The sequence below is a fragment of the Petaurus breviceps genome, unplaced genomic scaffold, assembly GCF_028583685.1.
Source record: "Petaurus breviceps papuanus isolate PSGF00001 unplaced genomic scaffold, PetGlider_PUasm1.0 90822, whole genome shotgun sequence".
Classification (NCBI taxonomy): domain Eukaryota; kingdom Metazoa; phylum Chordata; class Mammalia; order Diprotodontia; family Petauridae; genus Petaurus; species Petaurus breviceps.
Window position 1 is genome coordinate 5,926,568 of NW_027187351.1, and position 23,514 is coordinate 5,950,081.

The 23,514-nt window shown below is 36.8% G+C and overlaps 1 long non-coding RNA gene across 1 annotated transcript in view; it reads left to right on the top strand.

Annotated features, from left to right (window-relative positions):
* Positions 1 to 404: 404 nt before the first annotated feature.
* Positions 405 to 23,514, top strand: part of LOC138148017 (uncharacterized) — a 106,827-nt gene continuing 83,717 nt past the window's right edge. Inside the window, exon 1 of the long non-coding RNA XR_011164963.1 lies at positions 405 to 463. This is a non-coding gene — a long non-coding RNA (uncharacterized lncRNA). The remainder of the gene's footprint in view (positions 464 to 23,514) is intronic.

Consider the following 23,514-nt stretch of genomic DNA (forward strand, 5'->3'; position numbering starts at 1 on the left):
TCAAGTTCCTTTCTATTCCATTATGGATCTAGTTCAACTTCTGTCTTGTGTGAAAACTTTATTCAGTTGTGGAAATTGGGAGAAAATCTTGTGTTGTTTGAACAGAGCCCTATGTGACTGGAAAGCCGGATTCCTTTTACCTGCTATTTAGAAATACTTAACTAAGGACTTAGGTTATACTGATCAAAAACCCAGCCAGACCCAAAAATTGATGCAATGAGTTTTCTCACAATTATACTTCTCAAACAACTGTACTGTTAATGTATTTTTGCTCAATGAGAAGATCTTTCCCATCCATTAATAGGCCCATGCAACCAGCTTGAGTCACATGGAAGCCTATCAGATGAGTCTGTGGTGGGAGGAGTTTTCCAAATGGGTGGAGCATAGAGGGTAGTGTAAAGCTGAGAGGAAGTGAGTGAGAGCAGTTAGAGCTGAGGAAGAGAGAGGAAGCAGGGAGTGAACTGTGAGTATTTGGTTTGTGGGAAGGCCCTAGCAGGGGGAAGGCTTGGGGATGGTAGTGACCCTTGCATTGTTATTGTGTATAGATTTCTTTGTTGCTATGATGGATTTGGCTTTCTAATGTTGGGATTAGGCTGTCTGCTGTTTGAATAAATGTTTTGGTTCTGTCTTCCATGTGGAGAGTCTCTTATATTTTGCAATTCAGAATTATGCCAGTGTATTCGTAGCTGCTGTGCATATCATGTTGGTGCTACAACAACCCATGTCTTATCTGAAAACTGGACCCACAGTGACCAATTAGTTATTGTTTTCATGTTCCTTTGTCAATAGACATGGGAGGAATGGGACACCCTTTTTCTGATCTCAGGGAATTATACTTATTCACTCTCTCCCTTCCAACTTGGAAAGCCCCTAATCTTTCCTCCAATTATAGAAATCATAATACCCAATGTTGTATTATCTCCTTCTAATTAATTGGTCTTATTTGATTAATTGTTTTTAATGTATAAAAGTCTGTCTCCCCCTGTGTTTGGTGTCCAGCGACAAAGCTGCAGGAGGTTGCTGATCCCAATTTGTTATGCAATTGACATACATTGCTTAATAAATCAGTATGCTCAGATGCTCATACCTTTGTTTCCATAGTCATTTCATTTTTCACCTGTCACACTAATAAGGGGAGAAGATACAAATAAAGACAGTGACAATACCACAGGATAAATCACCTAATAACATTTAGTATTTTGTTAGCCTTTTTGTCTATGACACATTAGCTCAATGTTTTCATGGAAAATTTTGTAATGATTATAGATTCCTTTCCTGATTTATGATTGCTAATATGTCATCATCCTATAAAAAGATAGCATAGATTTTGGGGAGGGGACATGGGAAGATGGGGTAGGATGAAACCTGTGATCTCAGTGGTATAGGAGACAACTAAGTGGCACAGGATAGATGGAATCTGGAAAGACTTGAATTTAAATATGGCCTCAGATGATTACTAGTGACCTTGGAGAAGACACTTAACCTCTCTGCATCTGTTTCCTCAACTGGAAAGTGTTGGTCATAATAACATCAACCTCTCAGGGTTGTTTTGAGGATCAAGTGAGATAATATTTGTAAAGCATTTAGCACAGTGTCTGGCACATAGTGGTTATTCAATAAATCCTTCATTCCTACAGGGAATTACCAGGGAGAAAAATTTCCTCTAAAAATTCTTCTTCTAATCATCAAAATTTCTTAGAATTACCAACCATTGCCTTAGAGGAATCCTTTCTTGCTACTAAAGTTTATTAGTAGATATATTGTAGAAGACTGATTATATTTCCCTCCCTCCTATCCCATCTCCCACTTGATCTGTTCTCTACTTTGGTCCTGTCCCTTTTCAAAAGTGTGTGCTTCCAACTTACCTCCCCCCAGCCTGCCCTCCCTTCCATCATCCCCCCTCTTCCCTTCCCCCCTACTCTCCTGTAGGGTGAGATACCCTATTTAGTGTGTATGTCAATCCCTCCCTGAGCCAAATTCAAAGAGTATATGGTTGACCCATTCCCTTATGCCTTCCTGTTCTTCTCCATTATACCCATTTTCCCTTGCCTCTTCTATATGAGATAGTTTACCCCATTCTGTCTCTCCCCATCTCCTCTCATTATATTCCTCTCTCACCTCTTAATTTCACCTTTTAAGTATCATCCCTTCCTATTAAATTGGTCCTGTGTCCTCTATCTATGTATACCTGTAAACATATATATACACATTCACATATGTATTCATACGCCCATATACCCTCTGATAAAGACTATATATTTTCCCTTCAACTATTTTCATACTGAGAAAAGTTTTATCAGTTACAATTATCATTTTTCCATGTAGGAATGTAAGTAGTTCCACTTTGACTTATGATTTCTTTTCCCTGTTTACCTTCTCATGCTTCTCTTGCTTCTTGCATCTGAATGTCAAATTTTCTATTCAACTCTGGTTTTTTCTTCAAGGATGCTTGAAAGTCCTCTGTTCCACTGAATGACAATATTTTCCCCTGAAACATGATACTCAGTTTTGCTGGGTAGGTGATTCTTGGTTTTAATCCCAGCTCCTTTGACCTCTGGAATATCATATTCCAGGCCCTTCGATCCCTCAGTGTAGAAGCTGCCAGATCCTGGGTTATCCTGATTGTGTTTCCACAATATTCAAATTGTTTCTTCCTGGCTGCTTGTAATATTCTCTCTTTGATCTGGGAATTCCGGAACCTGGCTATATTATTCCTAGGAGTTTTCTTTTTGGGATCTTTTTTTAGGAGGTGATCGGTGGATTCTTTGAACCTCTATTTTGCCTTCTGGTTCTAAAACATCAGGGCAATTTTCCTTGAGAATTTCTTGGAGGATGATTTCTAGGTTCTTTCTTTGATCATGGATTTCAGGTAGTCCAATAAATTTTTGGTTATCCCTCCTGGATCTATTTTCCAGGTCAGTGGTTTTTCCCATGAAATATTTCACATTGCCTTCTATTCACTCTCTCTTTTTTTTTTTTTTAAAAGCAATTGGGGGTAAGTAACTTGCCCAAGTTACACAGCCAGTTTTTTTGGTGTGATACCAGTTAAGTATCTGAGGCTGGAACTGATCCCAGGTCCTCCTGAAGCCAGGGCCAGTGCTCTTACTCACTGCGCCACCTAGTTTGCCTTCTATTCTTTCATTTGTTTGGATCTGTTTAACAGCATCTTGATTTCTCCTCAAGTCACTAGCTTCCCTTTCCTCCATTCTAAATCTGAGGGAATGATTCTCCTCAGAGAATCTCCTGAGCTTTTTAGATTCTTTTTCCATCTGGCAAATTCAGCTTTTTAAGGCATTCCTCTCCTCATTGCCTTTTTGAGCCTCTTTTACCATTTGAGTTAGTCTGTTTTTTAAGATGTGGCATACATAATGGCCACACCCTGGTAAAACTGCCTCTGCAGGAAGGCTAAACCAGGTTGAGTGCATTATGTATGCCACATCTTCTTGGAGACACAGGTGAGAGTTGGATGGCAGATGGATACCAAAGGTGAATGAGCAACCCTGAAAAGGGCTTGGCAAGCCCTCACATCATAATAATGACAGTATCAAGGGAGAGAAGGAAGGTGTATATGACAGATGTTATGAAGGTGGAATTGATAGGACTTGGCAACAAATTGAATATTTGGGGGAGGAGATGACATGGAATGAAGAGTTGAGGGTGACAGCTGGGTTTTGAGGCTGGGTGACTGGGAAGATGGTGGTGCTTTTATTGGTGATTAGGATGTTAGGAAGAAGGAAGGGTTTGGGGAGAAAGATAATGAGTTTAGTTCTGGGAGAAAGATAATGAGTTTAGTTCTGGGCATGTTGAATTTAAGTAATTACAAGACATTCAATTTGAGATCTCTAATAAGCAGTTGGAAATGCAATATATGGAGGTCAGGAGAGAGGTTATGGTCAGACAAATAGATCTTTGAATCATCAGCATAGAGATGATTGAATCTATGGGACATGATGAAATCACCAATCAAAATAGTATAAAAGGAGAAGAGGAGAAGTCCCAGGGCAGAGCCTTATAGAGCAGGGGTGGAGGAAGCACTCAAGGTAGACATGACCTTGATGAAGATCCAGTAAAGGAGATTTCAAAAGAGGTCAGACAGATAGAATGGGAACCAGGTGACAGCAGTGTCATGAAAACCTAGGGAGAAGAGGGTGGCAAACAGTGTGAGAGACTAAAGAGAGGTCAAGAAGGATGAGAAAAGCTCATTTGGCAGTTAAGAGATTATTGGTAACTTTGGAAAGAGCAAGTTTTGGTTGAATGATAAGATCAGAAATCAGAACATAGAGAGTTAAGATGAGGGTAAAGGAAAGGAAGTGGAGACCCTGGTTATAGACAACATTTTCAAGGAGTTTAACCAAAGGGAAGAGAGTTATAGGATGATATCTATTGGGGATGGATGGATCAAGTGTGAATTTTCTGAGCCTTGGGAAGACATGAGCTTGTTTGTAGATAGTGGGGAAGTATCCAGTAGACAGAAAATGAATGAAGACTAGTAAGAAAGTGGGAGTAATAGGAGGGGCAATCTTCTAGAGAAGATAGGATGGGATGAAATAATTTGTGCATAGTGGTATTTACCTTGGCAAAGAGAATAGTCATTTCTTCATGTGAGACCAAGGTGAAGGCAGACACAGTGGAAGAAAGGCATTTGTGTAAAATAATGAAGAGGAGGGGAGGAGAGGGAACTCTTTCTTACTGAATAGTCTCAATATTTTTTCAGTGACATATGAAGCCAGGTTAGCAGCTTATAGGGTGGAGGGTAGAAGAAGTATGGGAAGTATGGGGAGGGATGAAAAGATTTGGAAAAACTGCTGTGAGGTAGTGAATCAGTTAGGTAGGTATAAAAGGATTGCCTTGCTGTAGTGAGGATCCAGTGGGTTTCATGATTTTCTCCAGCTTCAATCAGCAACACATTAATAGGAGGGAAGTAAGCAGATGGTGGAAGTAATCCAAGACTGAGGCTTGACAGGGGAAGATTGGCAATAGGATCAGGAGGTAAGAGATTTGAGAGATGACAATGTAGAGTTGAACTAGTTCACCAAAGGGTCAAGATGGGGAAGGGAGATGAGTATAGCTAGTACAGAAGTGATGGTCTGGGAAAGAAATGAGGTATGGAAGGATTGGGAAAGAACTCTGGGTGAGGATGAAAACAGGTTTGGGTGTTATAAGACAAAGGGAGAGGTGGGATGACAACAAATAAAGGTATTTCAGGACATGGAAGTGGATGATGGCAAGATTTTTGGTTGAGGTGGAGAAGTAGGTCATGGGAGATGAGTAGGTTGAGGAACTGGGAGGTAAGGGTGTTGGGGGAAGTGTAAGTATGAATATTGATTTCCCCTAGTATGAGGGGAAAGTGCTGTATAAATGCCATTTGTTATTCTTATTGTCTCTCTGGTCATATTATGCTTATTCTAAAAAAAATCTTTAGTAATTTATTGCTTACTGAGTTTAGACTTCTTTGTCTGACATTCAAAGTCCTCCACAACTTGATTCTGCCCTGCCTTTCCACACTTATCTCATATTATTCCCTTCAAATGCTCTGTGCTTTTGCTGAATTGGACCACTCTCTGTATGTTTGCTTAACATTCTGCATGCTTTCCCTTTCATGAAATGCATCATCATCAGCATCATCTTTCCTTTTCCTTTTACCAGTGGAAAAAAATTGAGCCTTCTTTATTTTGAAAAAAAATCAATTAAGTAAATGAATTTTGGAGTGTCCCTCTTCTCAAGTTTTTCAACATTTAGGTTTTGATACAAGAGATTTGGATTCTAGTCATAGCTTTGCCACTAATTGTGTGATACTGGGCTAATTACTTAATCTCGCTGGGTCTCAGAGACAAGTAACAATAATAATAATAATAATAATAATATTTGACCTGTAGGCTTACAAAGCACTTTAATATGCATCATCCTGTTTGTTCCTCAAAACAATGCTGTGAGGTCAGTGCTGCAAGTATGATTATCTCCATCTTACAGATGAGGAAATCAAGACTCAGAAGGTGAGGTGACTTGACCAGGGTTACATAGCTAAGCAGTGTCTGAGGTGTCCTGTAAATGCAGATATCTTCAGACTTCAGGTCTAGCCTTCTTTCCACTACATCATACTTTTTTATTCAATGATATTGAAGTTCTCTTCTGGCTCTTAAAAAAAACCTGATTCTATAGACTCTTCTTCTCTCTGTCTCTGCCACTAGTGATCCAGTTTTCATCTTTTTCATTGATCAATGAAATCAGGATACAGCTGATTTATTCATAGCCATATATACACCAAGAGCAAGCCATCCTTTCCCACTGTGTCATGTTCTAATAATGATCCTGGAGTGCTGATGAAAAGCTGGACTTTGCTCACAGATATGGTTCTTTCCTGCATGCTCTGGGGTCCAGTTTAGTGCTCACTGCATACCTAGGTGGGTATGTGGTCTATCTGCAACAACCCTAAACCCCTTTGAGAAAGCTGAGGTACCATTAGCACTCAGTTCCATATATAAGGTATCCCCAACGTCTTAATGCAGCTCTAAGCAATTAAAGCTCAGTTATTATTTAAATTATTAAAGCTTAAAATTTCACTAAGACTTTTGAGATACTTGGTACATATATGCCCCCTTCATCTCTCTCCTCATTCTTGTAAACAAGCTTTTTTTTTTCAATGTTCAAACCCTGCCCCCACTTTTACTTCTTAACCACTGAACCAAAGGCGTCTGTACTAGGGGAAATATACATTTTTATACATGTGCCAAAGGATTCTGAGAAGCACTGAGTCATGGCAAAGATCTCCAAAGCCACAGAAAGAACAAGGATGACTTCTTGAAACTATGCCCAAAGGGCAATCAAACTGTGCATACCCTTTGATACAGCAATACTGCTAGGTCTGTATCCCAAACAGATCATAAAAAAGGGAAAAGGACCCACATGTACAAAAATATTTGTAGCAGCTCTTTTTGTGGTGGCAAATAATTGGAAATTGAGGGAATGCTTGTTAACTGGGGAATGGCTGAACAAGTTGTAGTATAGGAATGTAATGGAATACTATTGTGCTATATATAGGGAATGATGAGAAGGTGGATTTCAGAAAAACCAGAAAATTTTATATGAACTGATGCTGAGTGAAGTGAACAGAACTAGAAGAACATTGTACACAGTAACGGCAACATTATTCGATGATCAACTATGACTGACTTAGCTCTTCTCAGCAATAGAATGATCTAAGACAATTCCAAGACTCATGATGGAAAATGCTATCCACATCCAGAAAAAAGAACCATGGAGTCTGAATGCAGATCAAAGCCTACTATTTTCTCTTTTTGTGTGTGTGTGGCTTCTCCATTTTGTTCTGCTTCTTCTTTTACAGCATGACTAATGTGAAAATGTTTACATGATTGTGCATGTATAACCTATATCAGATTGCTTGTCATCTTGGGGAGTGGAGATGGGAGGGAGAAAAAAATCTGAAACTCAAAATCTTATAAACAATGAATATTGAAAACTATCTTTACATGTAATTGAAACAAACATACTATTTAGAAAAAAAAACCCAAAACCAAACCAATGATGATTTATTGGAATTAAATGGTGTAGTCCTTTTTGAACCAAATCTGTTGTAGGTATATACTCCCTTCTTTTCTCTTTTTGACTCACAGGGTTATACTCTTTCCTTTTTCTAGTAGCTAAAGAAATACTTTATTCATCTATTCATTGACACACTTAAGAAAATAAAAATAACTGACTTGAATATCTGCTATTCTATAGTTTCAGGAAATGCCTATTGCCATTACAATTATACACACACATATACACACATACATATGCATATGCACATGTATGTGTGTACCCATATATTCATACATTTAGGCACACTGCATCCAGGGCCATCACTTGACGTATGTCTTGCCATTGGATTCTTTTTTTCCCCTTTTTATTAAATTTATTCATTTTTGGTTTTCAACAGTCACTTTTATAATATTTTGAGTTCTAAATTTTTCCCCCTCCTTCCTCTTCCCCCTCTCCAAGATGGCATGCAATCTAATATAAGCTATACATGTATAAACATGTTAAACATATTTCCAAATTAGTCATGTTGTGAAAGAAGGATCAGAACAAAAGGGAAGAATCACAAGAAAGCAAAAAAAACGAGAGAGAGAGAGAGAGAGAGAGAGAGAGAGAGAGAGAGAGAGAGAGAGAGAGAGAGAGAGAGAGAGAGAGAGAGAGAGAGAGAGAGAGAGAGAGAGAGAGAGAGAGAGAGAGAGAGAGAGAGAGAGAGAGAGAGAGAGAGAGAGAGAGAGAGAGAGAGAGAGAGAGAGAGAGAGAGAGAGAGAGAGAGAGAATAGTGTGTTTTGACCTGCATTCAGTTCATACTTTTTTCTCTGGATATGGATAGAATTTTTCACCATGAGTCTTTTGGGATTGTCTTAGATCATTAGCCATTGGATTCTGATGACTCTGGGGAAGAAAGTGAGGCTGATACTTTGTCTAGGTCTGCCTCACTTAAATCCAATTCATTTGCAAGTCAAGACATTGGTTGTCTTTGGTTCTGACGTCATTAATTCTCTTTGAGAATGGAGAATGAACAACAGCAATTTAGGTACATATATGTATAGATATATTTAATATCTATTGGAAAAACTGTTCAAAACACATTGTTGATAGTGCATAAGTAACATTGCCTTCCTGTGTAAAGACTGAGGACTTTTTCCTGATGAAAAGAATAAGTGATGCTAGTATTGTCTATTTGCATTTATCTTTTATATTGGATCACAGAATTAAAGCTGAAAGGAATCTTAGAGACCATTTAATCCAACCCTTTCATTTTTATTAATTAATTAAACATTTAAAATAAGTTAGCTTTTATTTTTATTTCTCTTCCACTTTCTACTATCCCAGGAAAAAAGTTTCCACTTATAACAAATGTGCATAGTCAAACAAAACAAGTACCCACATTGGGCGTGTCCAAAGATTAGTGTCTAATTCTGCATATTTAGCCTATCATCTCTCTGTTAGAAAGCAGGTTACATTCTTCATCATTGGTCTTATAGAATTACGGTTGGTCATTGTATTGAGCAGAATTCTTAAGTCTTTCAAAAATTATTTTGTTTTTACAGTGTAGGCATATTATAAATTATTCTCCTGGTTCTGCTCACTTCACTGTACATTAGTTAATAAAAGTCTTCACAGGTTTCCATGAAACCATCCCTTTCATTATTTCTTATGACACAGTATTCACTATACTATAATTTGCTCAACCATTCCCCAATTAATGGGTATCTCCTTGGTTTTTAGTTGTATGCCACTACAAAAAGGAGCTGCTATAAGTATTTTTGTATATATTTTTCCTTTTTCTTTGATTACTTTGGGAAAAGGTCTAGTAGTGTTATTACTGGGTCGAGTTTAGTAACTTTTGGGGCATAGCTCCAAGTTGCTTTCCAGAATAGTTCTACCCATTCATAAGTCCAATTCTGCATCCATGTGCCTATTTTCCTATAGCCCCTTCAACATTTGTCATTTTCTTCTTTTTTTTGGTCAGCTTTGTTACTTTGATGGAGTGAGATGGAATCTCCCCATTGTTTTAATTTATATTTCTCTAATTATTAATGATTTTAACATTTTTTTCATATTGTTATTGATGGCTTGGATGTCTTCCATTGAGATGTCTTCCATGTGCTCATATCCTTTGACCATTTATTAATGGGTCTTCTTGGTAATAGACAAAAATTCTGGTTATTTGTGTGGATTTATTTTATATCCCGCAACTATGCTCAATCTATGATTGTTTCAATTAATTTTTTAGTTGGCTCTTGATGATTCTTTATGTAAGCCATTACATATTAATTGCATTTATATATCACCTATAAAAAGTGATAAATTTGTTTCCTTTTCATGTAAGCTTATTACTTCAATGTCATTTTCTTATTTTAAAATTCTATCTAACATTACCAGCCCTTTATTAAGTGGTGACTATGGGTAACTTTGCTTTTTTACATCTGATCTTATTGGAAAGTCCTTTAGTTAATTCTCACATATACTGTTGGCTCTTACCCAAGTCTTCATTTTAAAGATGGAGGAAAGCTGGTATCAGAGAGTGTTAACTGACTTGTCTGAGGTCATACAAATAGTAAGTTACAGAGCCAGGATTTGGACCCAAGTCCTCTGATTAATTCTTTCTGCCACATAGGTCATGTGGAATTAAATTGAAAACATTTGCTAAATGTTTGCTCTGTGTAAGGTACCATGTTAGGCATGCCATTTGACAGCCAATTATAGCTGATATAGGATCACAGATCTAAAACTAGAAGGACCTTAGACATCAGCTAGTCCAATTTCCTTATTTTGTTGGGGAACTTGGACTCAGAAAAGTTCAGTGATTTGCCTGAAGGCACCCAGACAAGAAGTGACATGTGGAGAATTTGAACCCAAGTCTTTTGACTCCAGAGAATTTCCTTGATAGCCTGTGATATTAAAGTTTGCAAAGACCAATAGATGTAATGTTTCCTTTGAATGTGTATAATATCTCATAATAGCCTGGTGAGGTTGGTATTATATGTATTTTCACCCCCATTTTATAGGTGAAGAAACTGAGGCTCAAGAAGGTTAAACCTGTCCCTGGTCACACTACTAGGGGAGGTAGCATTGAAATTCTAGGTCAAGAACTCTCCCTACACTGTACCATACATTTAAATATACTTTTCAAGGATTGAAAGATGAACCCCTCAGTCACCTTACCACCTAATGGGGAATCTAAAGCACATATCCATAAATAAGTATAATACACATTATCAAGGCAATGGGCAGAGTCACATAAAGGGATATGGGAGATTAAAGGAGAGAGGAATCACTTTTAGTTGGGGGGCATAAGAGGAGACTTTAAAATAAAAGTGGCATTTGAGCCAAACCTTGAGGGAAGAGGATTCCCATAGTTAAAGATAAGTAGGAACGGAAGGAGAAGGGGGAAAGTATCTATGGCTTGCATGGGTAGCATGTGCAATTAATTGTATGAAGGCAGAAGAGTACAGGAACAGATAAGGGAATCGTGAGTAATTTGATTTTGGCTGGAGTAGTTGCAAGTAAGACTGGAAAGGTAGTATGGGAACAAATTATGGAGGGCCTTGAATGCTGGCTAAGGAATTTGTATTTCATTTAGTAGGCAGGAGTCATGGGAAGTTTCTCAAGCAGGAGTGTGATGTGATCAGAACCTTTTATAAAGGGATAAGATTTTGACAACAGTCTGTATTGGAAAGAGGAGAGAATGGAGGTAAGGCTATCACTTAGGAAGGTATTATAGTAGTTTAGGGGAAAGATAAGGTCTGAAAGCCTTTGATTAGGGTGTTGGCATTGGGATTGTAAAGAAAAGGAAGGGAGGGCAATAAGCATTTATATAGTGCCTGCCATGTGCCAGTCACTTTGCTAAGATTTTACAAATACTATCTTATTTGAGCCTCACAACAAGCCTTTAAGGTAGGTACTATTATTATTCCTATTTTATATAAGAGGAAACTGAGGCAGATGAAATGAAGTGCCTAGGGTCAAACAGCTAGCAAATGTCTGAGGTCACATTTTGAATTTAAGTCTTTCTGACCCCAGGCCCATCATTCTTTCCACTGCACCACCAGCTACCTCAAGGAGTGGATGTGGACAGAGATATATGGATGAGACTTAGTAACTAATCAGATGTGAGAAGTGAGGGCAAAAGAAGACTATAAATAGGAAATGAATAAACACAAATATAGAATGGATGAATGCAAATAGAATGAATAAATGTAAAGTAGTTAAACACAGGGTGATTTGACATGGAAGGTACTAGCAGTTGGAAAGGCTTCATATAGAAGATGATGCTTGAACTGCATCTTACAAGAAGAGAGGGACTCTGTGAGGCAGAGGTCATGGGGAGAATGCATTCCAGCCACTCTCAACGAGAGTGAAACTTGAGAGAAAAACTGGGACTACATATATGTTTCAGTGTACATATATATATACAAGATAGATAGAGACACACACACACATATGTGTGTGTGTGCATGAGTTGTTTGCCTGCAGATGTCAAAAGCATGGTAGCTGATGAGGTTTCAGAGAGGAAAGGAGAGAAAAGGAGAGGAGAGGAGAGCAGAGCAAGTAGGATAGAGGCTTGGAAAATACTTACAGATAGGGGCACGATATGGAAACATAAGCTATGGCTTGTCCTACCAAGCTGGAAGAGGTTCAAGTATGGCCTCAATCAATGCCCTCATACAAAAATCTGTCTCATTAAGTTTGAGGTTCATCATAGCATTAGAATTTAGAGTAGGAAAGAATCTTAGAGATATAACCCAGCTCCTACATTTTAGAATTGAGAAAACTGGGTCCCATAGTGGTAAAATGACTCAGTTTAAATGCTATATTCCACATTTCCTGATACTCCCAGAGACTAGTGCTTCCCTCCCTCTGTTTTCTATATACATGCTTTTTACCTTCCCTGATAGGATGTAAGTAAGTTCTTTAAGGGCAGGGGTTGTTTCTTTTCTTTTTTTGTCTTTGTTTCCTGAATAGCTAAGCCAGAACCTTATACATAATAGATATTTAATAAATGTTTATTTATTAATTAATTGATGAATTTCCCAAGGTCACCCGAATAGTAAGCAGCAGATAAGAGATTTGAATCTAGGTCTTCAATCTCTAACCTCCAAATCCACCACATTTTCTATAAGACACATTGACTTTCATCCAAAAGTTGTCTACTCCTTAACACATTTTCTTGGTCTTAGTAATTCAGGAAGCCAGTCTTTAAGATATTAGAGGGATTGTGATATGCATTAGTGGAAGGAGGACCCAAGATCATGAAATCACAGACTTTTTGAAATATTAAAGTACAGTAAATGAACTTTTGGCTGAATGAATACTTTGAAACCCATTGAGTTATTGATTTCAGAAATGAGCGGCTAAGACAAAAAGCAGTTTCTTTTAGAGGACAAGGCCTATGGAGTTCTGATCTTGCAGTAGAACAACTCAGATGTCAACAAGTTCTTTTAACTAGTATTAACATGCTGTTATTAACACATTGCTCCATCAATAAAGAACTTAACATTTTATTAGCTTCAGTCAGCTCAACCACTCCTTATGCTGAAATGATGTTCAGGCCAGAATTTGTTGAATCCTGTGCCAGCACTAAGGCAGACCTGCCAAACCCACTGTCAGTGAGGTTAGATGCACTTGGCAGCTCTACTGATCTACACTGTATTTTGAAGAAATATGAAAATTGTAACATCAACATATAATTATTTTCACATATATTTGTTTCTGGTCTTGTTGCCCTCTGACTTTGGCTTCCCTTCAAGGTTGAGTACTGGGACCTCTTCCCTTCTCTCTTTCCACAATTTTTTGGTGGCCTCATTAGATCCTATGGTCTCAATATCATCTCTCTGTAGATGACTGACTTTGCCTCTCTTTCTATCCAGCCCTAATCTCTCTCTTGGGTTCTATGACCATCTCATCAATAGCATGATGAACTCTTAACCTAGACAGGCACCTTTTGAAAAAATAATACGCATTTTTAACATTTTCTCCATTTCTTTTTTTTTTGGTGAAAATTTATGCACACATGTATTTCAAATTACATGTAAAAATAATTTAAAACTTTTGTTTTTGAAAATTTGGGGTTCCAAAATTTCTTTCTCCCTATTTCCTCAACCCCTTCCTGAGATAGCAAGCAATTAGGTATAGATTATACATGTGCAAAATATATTTTCCATTTTGCAAAAGAAAACACAGACCAAAAAACCCCCCAAGAAAAATAAAGAAAAATGTTTAAAGTATGCTTCAATCTGCATTGAGACTCAATCAGTTCTTTCTCTAGAGTTGGGTGGCATTTTTCATCATAGTCCTTTGGAATTGTCTTGGATGATTGTATTCCTGAGAATAGCTAAATCATTCACAGTTGATTGCTGTACAATATTGTTGTTTTGATTCTATTCACTTCACCTTGCATCAGTTCTTGTAAGTCTTTCCAGTTTTTTTTTAAAGGAACCTGCTCATCATTTCTTATAGCACAATAATATTTCATCACAATTATATGCTACAACTTCTTCTGCTATTTATGGACTTCCCTACAATTTCCAATTCTTTGTCACCACACACACACAAAAGCTGTTATAAATATTTTTGTACAAATTGGTCCTTATCTCTCTTTCTTCTTCTTTTAACTAGACAGGCATCTTAAACTCAAATGGAACTCATTATTTTACCCTGTAGAGCCAAATGTCATCCAATCTTCCTGATTTTTGTTGAGTTCACCACCATTCATCCAGTCACCCAGCTTCCTAAGTTCAGTTATTCTTGACCCCTACCTTTCCTTCATGTCTCATATTTAATCAATTGTCAATTCTTCTCAATTCTACCTCTTAAACATCTTTTCTATTTGTTTCCTTCTCTTCACTTCCACTACTCTAATTCAGTACCACTTTTATCTCTTGGCTAGATTAGTAAATTAGCCTTAAAATTGGCATCTCTTCTATCAGTCTTTCTCTCTTCCATTTCCCCACTCATTTTTCAGATAACTGCCAAAATAATTTTCCTAATTCACAAATCATAACATATTATTTTTTACTCAAAAATCTTCTGTGGCTCCCTATTGCCTCTAGGATGCAATAAAAACTTTTCTGATGTTCTGATACAGCATTTAAAATTCTTAACAATCTGATTCCAGCCTTTCTGTGCTTATTCACATTCCTCTCCTACATTCCATCCAAATTAGCCCAATTTCCTTTCCTCAAACTCAAGATTCCAACTCCCTCTTCCAAGCCTTTGTATATACTGTTCTACATACTTAGAATATATTCACTATTCATCTCCACCTTCACCTTTTACTATCTGTAGTTTCCTCAAAGGCTCAACTCAGGTCCTACTTCCTATGGAAAGCATTTCCTGATTCTCTTGCTTGTGAGTACTTTCTCTCTTTTCATGTTATCTTGTACTTATATATCTGCATAAATATTGCATGCCCTTAGTAGACTATAAGCTCCTTGAGAGCAGGAATTATTTTTTATTTAGTCTTGGTAAGTCCATAACCTAGCACAAGGTTTTACGTTTGGTAAGTACTTTACAAATGCTTTTTGAATCCTGTACATATGTTTGCATATCATAATAGCAATACCTTACATTTAGATATGGTTTCTTTTACATAGATATTTGCTATTGAGAGCAAGAACTATATTTTTCACATAGGGCTTCTGTTTCCATTGGGCACTTAACTAAAGAAATATTCTTCTTCATTTTTGCTGGTAATTACATATTCCCTTCTCCTGTCATCATTTTCTCTCCCCACTCCATGACCTCATTTCCAGGACTGGGTAACTCAGAAAATGTGAATAGTGCATTGGACCTGAAGTCAAGAATATCTGAATTCAAATCCTGCCTCACATATTTGCTGTGTGACACTGGGCAAGTTACATAACTGCTGTCTATCTCAGTTTCTTCATCTGTAAAAGGGGATTATATATAATATATATAACACAACACATTATACGTAATGTAACATATAATATATGATTTAGCATTATATATATATATATATATGTGTGTGTGCGTGTGTATGTGTGTTTGTGTGTATAAAGTTACTTATCTTCCAAGGTTGTTGTGAGGATGAAATGACATTTTTAAAGTGCTTTGCAAACCTTAAGTCATTATATATTGCTAATTTATATCTAGTTCAGAGGAGGAAACTGAGACCTCAAGAGGGGAAATTATTTTTTTCAAGGTCATTCAGGAAAATCAGTGGAAGAGCTAGTATTTAAACCTGGATCCTGAGACTTCAAATCTAGTGCTCTCTTTTCAGCACCCTGTTTTGTCTAGGAGAATCCACTGGACTGACACCTGAATATCTCCCTATTTTTCTAGCACTTATCTTAAGGATTAGGAGGGGCCTGTGTGTTCTTGCCGTAGTTGCCAGTGGGCATCATTGTGCAAACTCCTGAGCATGACTTTTCCCACCTATAGAAGCAGGACTTAATCCAATCGTTTTCTGAACCTGTTCTGCAGCCCCAAGCCAGTTTTAGGATTCTCAGAGTGATGAATTCACAAACTAACCAAACACAATAGTTTAATTTTGAGAAAGCAGCTCATATGAAGGCTTCATGAGATTATGGATTTGAAAAGAAATTCACAGAGGGGTTCCTAAATCATCAGAGCAGAAAATTATGCAATAACAGGAAATTAAATATACCAAGAATTAATGTCACCTTCAACTCTTCAATCTCACTCATACTCCTTCCCCCATACACAATCTGTTGCCAAATCTTGCTATTTCTACCTTTGCAGCATCTAGCATCTGTCCCTTTCTCTCCACCTATATGATTACCATTCCTTTTATAAATATTTTTTTGGAGAGGGGAAGGCAAGGCAATTGGGGTTAAGTGACTTGCCCAAGGTCACACAGCTAGTAAGTGTGTCAAATGTCTGAGGTTGGATTTGAACTTAGGTCCTCCTGACTTCAGGGCTGATGCTCTATTCACTATGCCACCTAGCTGCCCCTATGATTACCATTCTTGTTGAGACCCTCGTTGCCTCTGGCCTGAGCTATTGCAATAGCCTCTCCCCATTCTGATCTTTCAGACATGTGACTGCTGAAGAAATTTTCCTAAAGTGCAGATCTGAGTATGCCACACTCCTACTCCTATCAGGGACACACCATTACATCCAGGATCAAATATAAAATCTTCCATTTGGCATTTAAAACTTTTACAACCTGGTCTCTTCCTACCTTCCCAATATTTTTACACTGTACTTCCCTCTATCCATTCTAGAATCTAATCAAACTGGCCAACTTACTGCTCTTCACACACAACACTGACTCTCATTTCTGGGCTTTTGTGTACATGACACAAATGCTCTCTCTTTCTTACTTCATGTCTTAGAATCACTGGTTGGCTTCCTATAAGAATTAGTTCAAATGCTGTAATTTGTAGAAGACCTTTCCTGGTCACCACCCAGCTACAAGGGCTTTTCCTTCTACGGTTACCTTTCATCTGGTCTTTATGTTAGCTGTAGCAGAGCATATTTATTCATAAATAAGTATGTTCACATACATGCCACGTACATATACATAGATGTATATACATATGAACATAAATGTGTGGATGTGTACATGCATGTATGAAGATATATTTATATGTGTGTTTACCTCCAATAGAATGTGAGATTCTTGAGGGCAGGGATGTTTTTCTTTCCCTTCCTTCCTTTCTTTCTTTATTCCTTTCTTCATTCTTTCCTTCCTCCCTCCCTTCCTTCCTTCTTTCTTGAACTCAGTCAGTGCCTGGAACATAATGAATTCTTTGTAACAAATATGTAATGAATGGTCATTGCATTGATTATAGTTTCTGGAAAATCTTTGTAGTATTTTTGTATAAATTGTTCTCCTGGTCTTTTTGTTTCAATCAATCAATTAATTAATTAATTTTTCAAATTTTATTTTATGCTTAATCAAGTTTATAAAAGGCTTCAAAATTGTTCATTTTTATAATAGTGATATTATAGCATAAACTATTCTTCTGGTGTGGTTACCTTCACTCTGCATTAGTTCATAGAAATCTTTCTATGTTTCTTTGAAATCATCTATTTCCTTATTTATTTTTCTAAATGGAGCTTTTCTTTCGGTCTTTATTAATACTTTATTTTTCCCCAATTACATGTAAAAACAATTTTGAGTTTCCTTTAATGAAATTATTGATTATTTCTATGATTTGTTCTTTGACCCATTTATTATTTAGGACTAGATTAGTTTCCAATTATTAATTGATCTTTCCCCTGCCCTTTATTGAATGTAATTTTTTATTGCATTAAGATCAGAAAAGGATGCATTTAATATTTGTTTTACTGCATTTGGTTTTGAGGTATTTATGCCCTAATACATAGTCAGTTTTTGTGTGAATGCTAAATAGTGTTGAGAAAAGATATACTACTTTTTATTCCTATTCAGTTTTCTCCAGAGGTCTATCATATCTGACTTTTCTAAAATTCTATTCATCTCTTTAATATCTTTCTTTTTTGTTTTGTTTTGTTAGATTTATAAAGTTCTAAGAGGGGAAGGTTGAGGTCCCCCACTAGTATGCTTTTACTCTGTATTTCCTCCTGCAACACATTTAATTTCTCCTTTAAAAATTTCTATGCTGTACCACTTGGTGTATATATATGTTTAGTATTGATATTACTTTATTTTCTAGGGTACTCTTTGCAAAATATAGTTTCCTTCTGTATCTCTTTTAATTAGGTCTATTTTTCCTTTTGTTTTAAGATTATGACTGCTACCACTTTTTTTTTTTTACTTCAGCTGAAGCATAATAGATTCTTCTCCAGCTCTTTACCTTTACTCTGTATATGTTGCTCTGCTTCAAATGTGTTTCTTGCAAACAGTCTATTTTAGGATTCTGGCTTTTAATACATTCTCCTATCTGCTTCCATTTTATATGTGAGTTTATCCCATTCACATTTATAGTTATGATAGCTCTGTATTTCCCTCCATCTTATTTTTCTCCATTTTTCTCTCTCATCTTTCACCCTGTCCCTCCTCACAAGTGTTTTACTCTGACCACTACCTCCCCTAATCCACCTTCCCTTCTATCAGTCCCCTCCTTTTTTCTTATCCCCATATTTTCTACTTCCTTTTCTATTTTTTATAGGGTGATATAGATTTCCATACACAACTGAGTATGTATATTATTCCTTCTTTGAGCCAATTCTGATGAGAGTAAGGCTCAGGAGGTGCCCAATGACCCCCACTCCTATCTTCCACTCCACTATAATAGCTCTTTTGAGACTCTTTTATGTGAGACAATTTGCTGCATTTTATCTCTCCTTTCTCTCCTCTCCCAATATAATCTTCTTTCTCACCCCTTGATTTTTTTTATATCACTCCATTATAGTCAACTCACACCCATACCCTCTGTCTATGTATACTCCTAATTACCCTAATAGGGATAAAAGTTCTTATGAGTTACAAGTATCATCTTCCAGTATAGGAATATAAAGAGTTTAGTCTTATTGAATCTTTTGTGTTTTTTTCTTTCCTGTACTTTTCTCTGCTTCTGTTCAGTTTTGCATTTGAAGATCAAATTTTCTGTTCAGGTCTGTTCTTTTCATTAGGAATGCTTGAAAGTCCTCAATTTCATTAAATATCCATTTCTCCCCTCCCCTTGAAGGATTATACTCACTTTTGCTGTGTAAGTGATTCTTGGTTGTAATTCTAGCTCCTTTGACTTCTGGAATTTTATATTCCAAGCTCTCTGATCCTTTAATGTAAAAGCTGCTAAATCCTGTATAATCTTGACTATGTCTTTATTTTTGAATTTTTTTTTTCTGGCTGCTTACAATATTTTCTCTTTGGCCTGGGAGCCCAGGAATTTGTTACAATATTCCTGGGAATTTTCATTTTGAGATCTCTTTGGGGTTGTGATAGGTAGATTCTTTCCATTTCTATTTTACCACCTGGTTCAGGACAATTTTCCTTGATAATTTCTTGAAAGATGCTATCCAGGCCCTTTCTTTGATCATGACTCTCAGGTAGTCCAATAATTTTAAAATTATCTTTCCTTGATCTTTTTTTCCAGGTCATTTGTTTTTCCAATGAGAAATTTCACATTTTTCCATTCAAAATTTTGCTTTTGCTTTATTATTTCTTGTTTTCTATTATTTGTTTTATTATTTCTTGGAGTCATTAGCTTCTACTTGCCCAATTCTAATTTTTAAAGAGTTATTTTCTTCAATGAGCTTTTAGAACTCCTTTTCCATTTGGCCAATTCTATTTTTAAAGGATTTTTCTTTAGTGAACATTTGTACCTCCTTTTCCAATTGGTTGATTCTACTTTTTAAGGAATTGTTTTCTTTAGGGAATTTTTGTATGTCTTTTTCTTTCTTTCTTTTTTTTTTGGTGCTTTAACCAAACTGTTGACCACTTTTTCATGATCCTCTCATATTACTCTAATTTATTTTCCCAATTATTCTACTACCTCTCTTTTTTGATTTTTAAAATCCTTTTTCAGCTCTTCCAGGAGTTCTTTTGGGGCCTGACACCAATTCACATTTTAATTTGAGGCTTTGCATGCAGTAATCTTTTCTAAGTTTTTGCCTTGATCCTTCTTGTCACTGTAGTAACTTTCTATGGTCATCTTTTTTTTTTTTTTTTGCTAATTTCCAGTCTATTTCATGACTTTTCATTTTATGTTAAAGTTAGGCTCAGCTCCTGCAATGGAGAGAGACCTGTGCCAAGCTTCTTAAGCCGGGGCTCATGGCTTCATTAATGGCTTTCACTGGGAGGCAGGACCTTGCTGCTGGCTTATACTGGACTCAGAGCCTTGCTGCTGACCTGCACTGACAGCTGGCTTATACCCAGGGTAGGACCTAACTGCTGGTTTGTGCTGGTTGCAGAAACTTATTTCTGGCTTGCTCCAGTCTTGGGGCCTTGCTGCTGGTTTGTGCTAGTTACAGGACATCACTTCTGCCTTGCTTCAGGGCTCAGGACATTGCTGCTGGCCTGCTGGGATGTGGCCTGGTGTTGGCTTGCTCCTAGACCATGTGAGACCTTTCCTACTGACCCTCCAAGCTGTCCTGGGCTGGAAAACTGCTTCATCACTCCAAAATTCATTTAAAGGTATTATTCTAAAGTCATTTGAAGGGAAATTTGGGAGAGCTCAAGTGAGTTCCTGCCTCACTCTACCATCTTAGCTCCAGAATTCTATTTCTTTATTTCTTACAGCATAATAGTGTTCCATCACATTCATATACCATGATTTGTTTAACCATTCCCTAAATGATGGGTGTCTCACTTAGTTTCCAGTTTTTTGCCTCTACAAAAAGAGAGCTGCTAAAAAAGGTCAGCTATAGATTCAACTTTTTGTGTATAATTCCAAATTATTTTCAAAAAATGGTTGTACTCATTCACAGGTCCACTAATAATGAGTACATCAATATGTTTCTTTTCCTTCAACCCCTCTAAGTATTTGTCATTTTTCTTTTTTGGTGATCTTTATCCATCTGATGGGTATGAAGTGGAACCTCAAGATTACTTTAATTTGTATTTCTCTAATAATTAGTGATTTGAGGTCTTTCTTTTTAGATGGCTATAGATAGTCATATGAACTATATGTTCATATCCTTATACCATTTATCAGCTAGGGAATGGCTATTTTTCCAAATTTGAATCAGTTTCTTATATGTCTTGGAAATAAGAACTTTATCAGAGAAACTTTCTGCAAATATTGTTTCCTGATTGTTTCCTTTTTAATCTTGGTTTTCTTGGATTTGTTTTTGAAAAAAAGTTAATTTTATGTTATTAAAATTATGCATTTTTTTCTTATGTAATTCTCTCTATACTTTGATCATAAACTTTTCTTCTTTCCATAGACCCGATAGGTATTTTTCCATGTTTCTCTAATTTGTTCATAACACAACTTCTTATATCTGGGTCACATATTCGTTAGAAGCTTTTCTTGGTATTAAGGTGTACAATGTAAATATAAATTTTCCATATTGCTAATTTTCCCAGCAATTTTTAAGAAAATCAAATACAAAGTCCTCATTCTAGTAGTTGGGGTCTTTGTGTTGTTTATAGAGCACCAAACTACTAGTCTCATTTGCTTACATGTATTCCATATATATCTAAATTTCACTGACAGCTCTCAATTTTTTTAAACCAATTATCAAAATTATTTGAGGATCATTGTTTTGTAGTTCACTCTGAGATGTGATATTGCTATGTCTCTTTTGTTCCCACTTTTCTTCATTATTTCCCTTCAGATTCTTGACTTTCTGGCCACCTTGTGAATTTCATTATTATTTTTCTAGTTCTATAAAGTAATCCTTTGGTATGATGTTAAATATATGAATTTAAATATTCATTTTAATTTTATGAACTCATTCTACCTATAAACAATTAGTTTGTCTGTTTGTTTACATTTACTTAGGTCTCTGTTTATACGTGTAAATGGTTGTTTGTAGTTATATCTTTCATGTGTGCATCTTGGTAGGTAGACTTCCCAGTATTTCATACATTCTGTAGTCATTTTAAATATTTCTTTTTCTTTCTCTTTCTGCTGGACTATATTGTTATTATGCAGGTCATGCAACTATTTGATGCATATATTAGTGTATAATGTGAGATATTGGTCTATATGTGATTTCTTCCAGATTGCTTTCTAGTTTTTCCAGTATTTTTTGGTTGAATAAGTGAGTCCTTACCTCAGTAACTGTGGTCTTTGGGTTTATTGAACACTAGGCTCCTAGGGTTTTTGGCTTCTGTATGTTAGATACCTAATCTCTTTCACTGACTAACTTCTCTACTTTTAACCAGTGCCAAATTGTTTCAGAAATTGCTCTTTGGTAATGTAGTTTAAGATATGGTATTGTTAGGCCCCCTTTCTACCACTTACCGTTTTTCTTTGGGGTTTTGCTCATAGGTGTTTTGACATTGTTGTCCTGAGTTTGTATCTTGGTCTTTCCTGTCACCAAAATAACTTTCTATGATCAGATTCTTTTTTTGTTGTTGTTTATTTATCTTTTTCTAGCCTTTTTCCTTTCTTTGAAATTTGAGCTCTGCTCCTAGGGTGGCAGGGGCTCGTTCTCAGGCTTCTTGTTCCAGTGGATGTCAGCCCTGGCTGTTTACTGGTGCTTCACTGATGCTGCCCAGAGATCCACGGGACACCTTCGTGTCTGGTGCTGTGTTGAGGGGGTGGCTGGCACTGCTGGAGGCTGTAGGGGTCTGGGAGCTTACCTAGAGCTGAGCAGAGGTCGTAGTGGTGTTGTCTGGCTTGTGCTGAGGCCCTGTAGGTTTTTTTTTTTTTTTTTTGCATTTCCCTGGGGCTACACTGAAGCACATGTAAGTCTGGCTGCTTGGAGGTTGCCTGTTTGCCCTGGGCTGTGCTGAAGTAAGTGGAGGTCTGGGCTACTTTCTCTTCTACTACATTGGGGTTCAGGATCTCCTGCTGGTTTGCTGAGGTGGAGTTTGCTGCTGGCTTGCTGAGATGCTTCCTACCCTGGAATTCACTCCCCTTTTACCTGAGTGAGAGGGATTTTTCTTTCAGATCCTCCAAGTCTCCTGGGCTAAGAGACCACTCCTCCCCATTTTTCTGTTGGCTGTGCTGTTCCAGGATTTGTTCTGGGGCATGGTTGTTTGGAGGTGAATATAGGAGAGCTACAGTGATTCTCTGCTTACTCCACCTCACCATTTCTTTGAATATTCTTGACCTATTCCTCCAGATGATTTTTGTTGTGTCTTTCCTACCTCTATAAAATAATCCTGTGGTAGTTTACTGGTATGCTATGGAATAAATAAATTTAGGTAGTACTATCATTTTATATGATATTGGTTCATCCCACTCATGAGCAATGACTATTTCTCCAAATATTTGGGTCTTTATTTTTCTAAAGGCCTGCCTTAAAGTATTTCTCTTGTATGTCTAAATAGATAGGTAGCCAAGTATTTTTATAATTCTATAGTTATTTAGATTGGAAGTTGCCTTTCTAGATTATTCTACTGGGCAATGTATAAAAATTCTGATAATTTACATGGATTTA